Source organism: Macaca nemestrina, chromosome 13 (genome assembly GCF_043159975.1).
Source record: "Macaca nemestrina isolate mMacNem1 chromosome 13, mMacNem.hap1, whole genome shotgun sequence".
In the NCBI taxonomy this organism is placed as follows: domain Eukaryota; kingdom Metazoa; phylum Chordata; class Mammalia; order Primates; family Cercopithecidae; genus Macaca; species Macaca nemestrina.
In genome coordinates, this window is record NC_092137.1 from 70,643,891 (window position 1) to 70,651,076 (window position 7,186).

At 43.7% G+C, this 7,186-nt stretch overlaps 1 long non-coding RNA gene across 1 annotated transcript; it reads left to right on the top strand.

Annotated features, from left to right (window-relative positions):
- The first annotated feature begins 599 nt into the window (after nt 1-599).
- LOC139357889 (uncharacterized) lies at nt 600-6,898 on the top strand. Its single transcript, XR_011611890.1, has 3 exons — nt 600-756; nt 4,755-4,881; nt 5,077-6,898. It is a non-coding gene; the product is annotated as an uncharacterized lncRNA (long non-coding RNA).
- The last annotated feature ends 288 nt before the right edge of the window (nt 6,899-7,186 follow it).

Sequence of the window (7,186 nt, forward strand, 5' to 3'; positions counted from 1 at the left end):
TTTCTAAATACTCTTATCCCCAAATGCTCAGGGAGACTGATTTGAATAATCATAAAACTCCGAGGCTGCACTCCAGCCTGGGCTACAGAGCAAGACTCTGTTTCAAAAAAATAAAATAAAATAAAAAACTCCGGTCTCCCGCACAGCCGACTCTGCGTGAATTACTCTTTCTCTATTGCTATTCCCCCGTCTTGAAAAATCGGCTCTGTCTAGGTAGCGGGCAAGGTGAACCCACTGGGCAGTTACAGAATTGTCATTATATTGCTTGCAATTATATATATATATACACACACATATATATATATATAAAATGCACAAATAGCTATAACCTTGTATACAAGGTTAAATGCGAATGTCCTCCTTGCACGGTCAGATCCCAGCGCAGGAAGGACGCATCCCCTACAAACCGCTAGGCCAAAAATATCATTCTGGCCTCATCCAGCCTCAGGTGAGATCGCAATCTCCTGTCACTCAGGGCCTGAGAGGGTGGGGCCTGAAGCCCCATACAATCAGGGGCGCTGGGTTGGGGACCGTTCAATCAGGCGCGCCGCCGCAAAGGAGAGGGCGGCTTCCGGGATCTGGCTGGCGGGCGCTTTATTTCGCCTTCGCTACAGTAGGCTCTTTCTGTTAGTCTCCGCTGCTACTTCTTGGCTCTGGGAGGCCCAGGTGGCTCTGCAGCAGCCTCTGCCACCCTGTGACCTGCGGGTATTGGGACATCCCTAGCTGACGCCAGGACACCCGGGAAGCCGAGGAATAGTGAGTGGACTGCGTCTGGCTTCCCGAAGTGGGGAAGAGGGCTGGTTGAAACCTGCTGGAACCAGCCATCGGCTGCGGAACCTGCGAACCGAACCGAGTCGCCGCGGCGCAGCCAGGCCTCAGTCCCCTTTTGTGCAGGGCCGGGCGGGGCGGGCAGCGGGACCCCTGCGTCCTGTCTGTGCCTGTGGGCGCCACTTCCGCCGGCCCAAGCCCTCTCGGGAACCCAGCGCCTCCCCGACCCAGGTGGTGCGGTGACCACGGGAGTGTGATCCGGGAGAGCCCCGACTCGGTGTGCGGGGTTCCAGTGTGGGAGGAGCTGTGGTTCTTGGAGCTTCCAGTCCCACCTTTCTCCCCCTAAAGTTAACCTGAGGCTCTGTTAAAACGTTAAACGGTGTGTTTGGGCAAATGGCGATTCATAAACCGGTTGCCGCAGTCATGGTTTGTGGTTTGGGGTCCACAGGAGGGGCATAAATGAGAGGCTTTGATAAGGTTAATGAGGAAGCAAACCATACATATATATAGACACACATATACACACGTGTATATATACATATATACACTGGAGTGCAATGGTGCAGTCTCAGCTCACTGCAACCTCTGACTCCCGGGTTCAAGCGATTCTCCTGCCTCAGCCTCCCAAGTAGCTGGGCTTATAGGCGCCCACCACCACGTCCCGCTAGTTTTTGTATTTTTAGTAGAGACAGGGTTTCGCCATGTTGGCTAGGTTGGTTTCGAACTCCTGACCTTAATTGATTGCCCACCTCGGCCTGCTAAAGCGCAGGGATTACAAGTATGAGCCACCTTGGCCAAAATATTTTTCTATTTCCAAACATTTTACATGAGAGGAAAGCGGAGAATAAATCATTGACGCTCTACTGTAAAAAAAATCTTTGTGCCTCTCTTCTTTTCATCTTTCCTAAGTGTGCGTATTACCAAAGTGTCTAGGTTGAGGTCCCCCCGTGAAAATGTTACAGGGTGTTGTGTCCTTAGCCACCCTCCTGTCTTTTCCTAGTCCTGGCATTTTAGAACTGTCTGGGGATGACCCAGGATACCCACAGTGGCCATGTCTATTGGCGGGTCTAGTGAGTATCAGCCCTGGGGTCATCTCATCCCCAAGGACAGCCTGAGGTAGGGGGTAGAGTCTCTCAGGGGAGCAGCTGGATGCTCTTGGCCTTAGAGGAATCTCCTGGTATAGTTTCATTTAAAATGGTGACCCCTTAGGGTCATTCAAATTTTAGGACATTAAAATTAATGGACAATACAATGTAATGTCATTAAAGTTAGGTCATTAAAATTGTTCCTCCAGCCGGAGTTTTTATTCCTTGGAGACACATTGATGGTGTGCCAATGGGATGCTGATATCGAGAGGAAAAGGCAGAAACGATTTCTGCTCTCTGGATTCCACCCCAGAGAGGATGTGCAAGAACCTGAATATTAAAATGCACTTAAGGCACACAGGAGGACAAAGAGCAGTGCCAGTGCCTCCTAGGTGGTCACTGAGTACTTTACTGAACAGGATGGGTGTCCCGAGGGATAGAATGGCCTGCCGTGACACTTAGAAAGCTCTGTGTTGGAGTCAGCACTGCCTCTCCCTGAGTTTACCTTGAAAAGGCTTGTCCGCTTATTTGAGTTTCAGTTTTTCATTGACTATAAGATACATTTTGTCAGTACAGCTTGAAAGATAAAAATACTATTTCCAAAGAGGCAAGGTAAAATGATGTATTTTATTTGCTAAAAATTTGTATTTATTTCTTCCCCAGAGTGAGTGTAGTAAGTTTTAAAGGTCTGTTCTTTTTAAGGGTAATTTCAAATGGAATTGTAGGACTTAGCTTTGTAAATGCTACTGGTGAAATAAAAGTGTGATAGATAAATTGATTTACAAAGATTCACCGAAATGTCAGTTCCCCTCTTGTAGCATGGTGAAGAATTTATGACAGTGGACACATCTGTATCCCCTTATCTGGATATCTGAGGGGTTTTTTGTTGTTGTTTTTTGTTTTTTTGGAGACGCTGTCTTGCTCTGTAGCCCTGCTGGAGTGCAGTGGCGCCATCTCTGCTTACTGCAACCTCTGCCTCCCGGGTTCAAGCGATTCTCCTGTGTCAGCCTCCCGAGTAACTGGGATTATAGGCACCCACCACGACACCCAGCTAATTTTTGTATTTTTAGTAAACACGGGGTTTTAGGCCTGGCACGGTGGCTGATGCCTGATGCCAGCACTTTGGGAGGCCAAGGTGGGCAGATCACGAGGTCAGGAGTTCCAGAGCAGCCTGGCCAACATGGTGAAACCCTGTCTGTACTAAAAATACAAAAAAATTAGCTGAGCATGGTGGCAGGCACCTGTAATCCCAGCTACTCGGGAGGCTGAGGCAAGAGAATTGCTTGAACTCGGGAGGTGGAGGTTGCAGTGAGCCAAGATCTTGCCACTGCACCCCAGCCCAAGCGACAATGCAAGACTCCGTCTCAAAAAACAAACAAACAAACAAGAAGAAGACAGGGTTTTGCCATGTTGGCCAGGCTGGTCTCAACCTCCTGACCTCAGGTGATCGCCCACCTCAGCCTCCCAAGGTGTTGGGATTACAGGCGTGAGCCACCACGCCTGGTTCACTCTATTTTCTTTTTATTCCCTAAATTTTAATATGTTTGAGTTTTTCTATTCCTTTATCACTTTTTTCTTACATAAAAAAAATTCTGCCTAATCCTTCGTTAAAAAAATATCTTGCTGTGACCTCTGAAAGTGTTCTGGTTTTATCTTTCATATTTGATATATAATAAGTTGATTATTGTTCATGGAATAGAGAAGAATGCAATGCATATTCCCAAGTAGATGCCAGCTTGGTTTGCCTCATATTTTAAAGTGCATGTGATTTCTTTTTCTATTCTACAGTGCCTACTCTATCATTCATCAACTTTTCCATGTAAATGCTGGGTCTTTAAGACTTTTTTTTCCCTTGGTCTGCTTGCTCATCTCTCTGCTAATACTGTGCTGTCCTGAATATTTTTGTTTGAAAATCTTAGAAGTATGTTAGACAAGCCATCACTCTTTTTTTAGATGACTAAAAATCATTAGACATTTGTCATTTTTACTATGTATGAAAAAGTAGTTTTTCTTGCCTAAAACAACCTGATTTGGGAATTTGATTTCATAGGAACAGCATCTGGAAGTGGTGACATTAATGTCATTTGAAAAAACATGTGTCATATTTCCTCTTATTCCTTTCTGCCTTGACATTGTGCAATAGAAATTTTAAAAATTGTTGTATTAGTATTGTTAAATATCAATTATTGGTTTTATTTACTACCCAATTAAATTTAATAAGCTTATTCTCTCTTGGTGTAATCACATGGAATGGGCTCAACTCCCCAGTTAACAAGTGACAGCACATGTAAAATATTGTCTACCAGGGAAACTCATTGAACACTTGTGTTCAGACTGTGTTTTGGTGTCTGGTTCCCTAAGCACCACTGCAGTGACACAAAATAATAGACCTTCAGCAGAAAAAGTTTTGGCAAATATATTTCATAAGCCATTTAGATGCAGTGAGTCACTCTTATTATTTAGGTTGGTGGAATCCCTTTCAAAATGTAAGTTCCTAATACAAACAAAGATTGAACTTTGCGAGCAGGCATTTTTAACAATAAGTAGTCTCAGGACTATTAACTCACTTATGCACATCAGGTAGGACTTTATTATGACAGATACTAGAAATGTACAAAGTGAAGTTAAAAGGTAACTCCTAGTAGCACATCTTACTCCCTGGATTCTCTAATGAGATGGGTGTTTCTACTTTGCTGTTGCCTTTTTGAATAGTTCAATTCTAGCATTAGTACTGCTGTGTGGGAGGGAGTATGTGTGAAGAGAGTAAGAGTTGTGACAATCAAGTCATAGAATAAATGCTTGGAAATTTTAGAATCATGTAAACAGCTTAGGAATTGAGTATAGATTCCCAGTGCTGTCAGTCTCACCCATCCTTCTCTCCACATGTGTGGAATGTTCTAGGACTCCGTGGCTTTTGAGGATGTGGCTGTGAACTTTACTCAGGAGGAATGGGCTTTGCTAGATTCTTCTCAGAAGAATCTCTACAGAGAAGTGATGCAGGAAACCTGCAGGAACCTGGCTTCTGTAGGTAAGAATGACAACACATTTCACTTAATTACAGAAGTATTTCCCTATCATCAGTGCTATTTGTGATTTGGAATGTGGCAAGGGAATGATTTGGTGAATAAATTAGGCATGGGCACTGTGTACAATGAACATGAAATCTAGTAATGTTTCTATAGTTTGTAATAATTCATGATAATTTTGTGGGTCTGCATTTTAGGAAACAAATGGAAAGACCAGAATATTGAAGATCACTTCGAAAAACCTGGGAAAGATATAAGATAATTTGCACTGAGAAGAGGAAATAAAGTCCTCTGAAGGAATCTTAGCATGGAAGTATTCATACTGGAGAGAGACCCTGTGAATGTAAACAATGTGGCAAAGCCTTTAGTCATTTGAGTTCCCTTTGTAACCATAGAAGTACTCATACTGGAGAGAAACCCTATGAATGTAAACAATGTGGCCAAGCCTTCAGTCGCCTCAGTTCCCTTCACCTCCACGAAAGAATTCATACTGGAGAAAAACCCTATGAATGTAAGAGATGCGGTAAAGCCTACACTCCTTCCAGTCACCTTACTCGCCATGAAAGAAGTCATGATATAGAGGCTGGGTGTAGTGACTCAGCCTATAATCCCAGCACTTTGGGAGGCGAAGGTGTGTGTATTGCTTGAGCCCAGGAGTTCATAACCAGCCTGGATTAAAACAATGTGAAACAACCTGGTCAACATGGTGAAACCCTGTCTCTACAAAAAATAAAATAATGCCGGGTGTGGTGGCTCACACCAGCTACTCAGGAGGCTGAGGCAGGAGAATGGCGTGAACCCGGGAGGCAGAGCTTGCAGTGAGCCGAGATCGCACCACTGCACTCCAGCCTGGGCGACAAAGCGAGACTCCGTCTCAAAAAAAAAAAAAGAAAATAATTAACTGGGCATGGTGGCACATTTCAGTTGTCTTAGTTCTTTTTCAAGGACATAAAAAGCCATGGGGGGTTGGGGGGAAGCCCTGTGCATGCGGATCATGAGGTCAGGAGATCGAGACCATCCTGGCCAACATGGTGAAACCTCGTCTCTACTAAAAATACAAAAATTAGCTGGGTGTGGTAGCATATGCTTGTAATCCCAGCTACTCAGGAGGCTGAGGCAGGAGAATCACTTGAACCCAGGAGGCGGAGGTCGCAGTGAGCCGAGATTGTGCCACTGCACTCCAGCCTGGCAACAGAGGGAGACTCCATCTCAAAAAAATATATATATATATCCCCTTGAATGTAAGAAATGTGGTAAAACATTTACTCTTTCCCATTCCTTCATAAACATGAAAGAGCTCACACTGCAGAGAAACCTTAAGAATGTAGGAAATGTGGTCAAGCCTTCAGATTTTCCTGTTTTTGAAGATTCGGGAGGGCTCAGAGTGGAGAATAGCCTTTTGAATTTAAATTTGTGGTAAGGCCTTCAGTTGTGTTAGTTCCATTTGAAGACATCAGCTCATTCCTGAGAAAAACCCTATGAATGTTCAGAATGTGGGAATGTTTCATTTCTCTCATACCCACTCAAGGACATATGAAAATGCACACTGTAGCTGGCTGGACCTTGTAAATACAAGAACGTACACAGGATTAAAACTCTAGTAGTTTAGAAACTGCAAGAATATTTTCAGTTTTAGCATTTACTTGAAAAGTCATGTGAAAACTCCCACTGGAAAGAAGTTCTATAAGTGAAGTTTTTCTAATTTGGAAAGCCTGATGCAAATTAATTATTGTGCAGTGCTTGAAAAAAATGTATGAAATGTTATACAAGTTACAAGTATATTGTTTTTATCAGTGGCTCATTCTTGAAGAGTCTTGAGTATGCATTTCACCTTGTTTTGCAGGGAAACCTTGAGGTGAGAGTTCTGTAAATGCTCTTTAAGCAGTAGTACTTGAATTTCATAGATAATGATATTTTCTTAAGTTTGTTGGTAGAATTTTTGTCTATTCATTTGATAATGTGCTGGATTCATGGTTGAATTTTGATGTTTTTCTAATATATAGGTAAGTTTATTTTTTTATTTCATTATTATTTTTTTTTGAGATGGAGTCTCACTTTGTTGCCCAGGCTGGAGTGCAGTGGTGCGATCTCGGCTCACTGCAACCTCTGCCTCCTGGGTTTAAGCGATTCTCCTGCCTCAGCCTCCTGAGTAGCTGGGACTACAGGCGCCCGCCACTACGTCCAGCTAATTCTTTGCATTTTTAGTAGAGACAGGGTTTCGCCATGTTGGCTAGGCTGGTCTTGAACTCCTGACCTAATGATTTGCCCGCCTCGGACTCCCAAAGTGCTGGGATTACAGGCATGAGC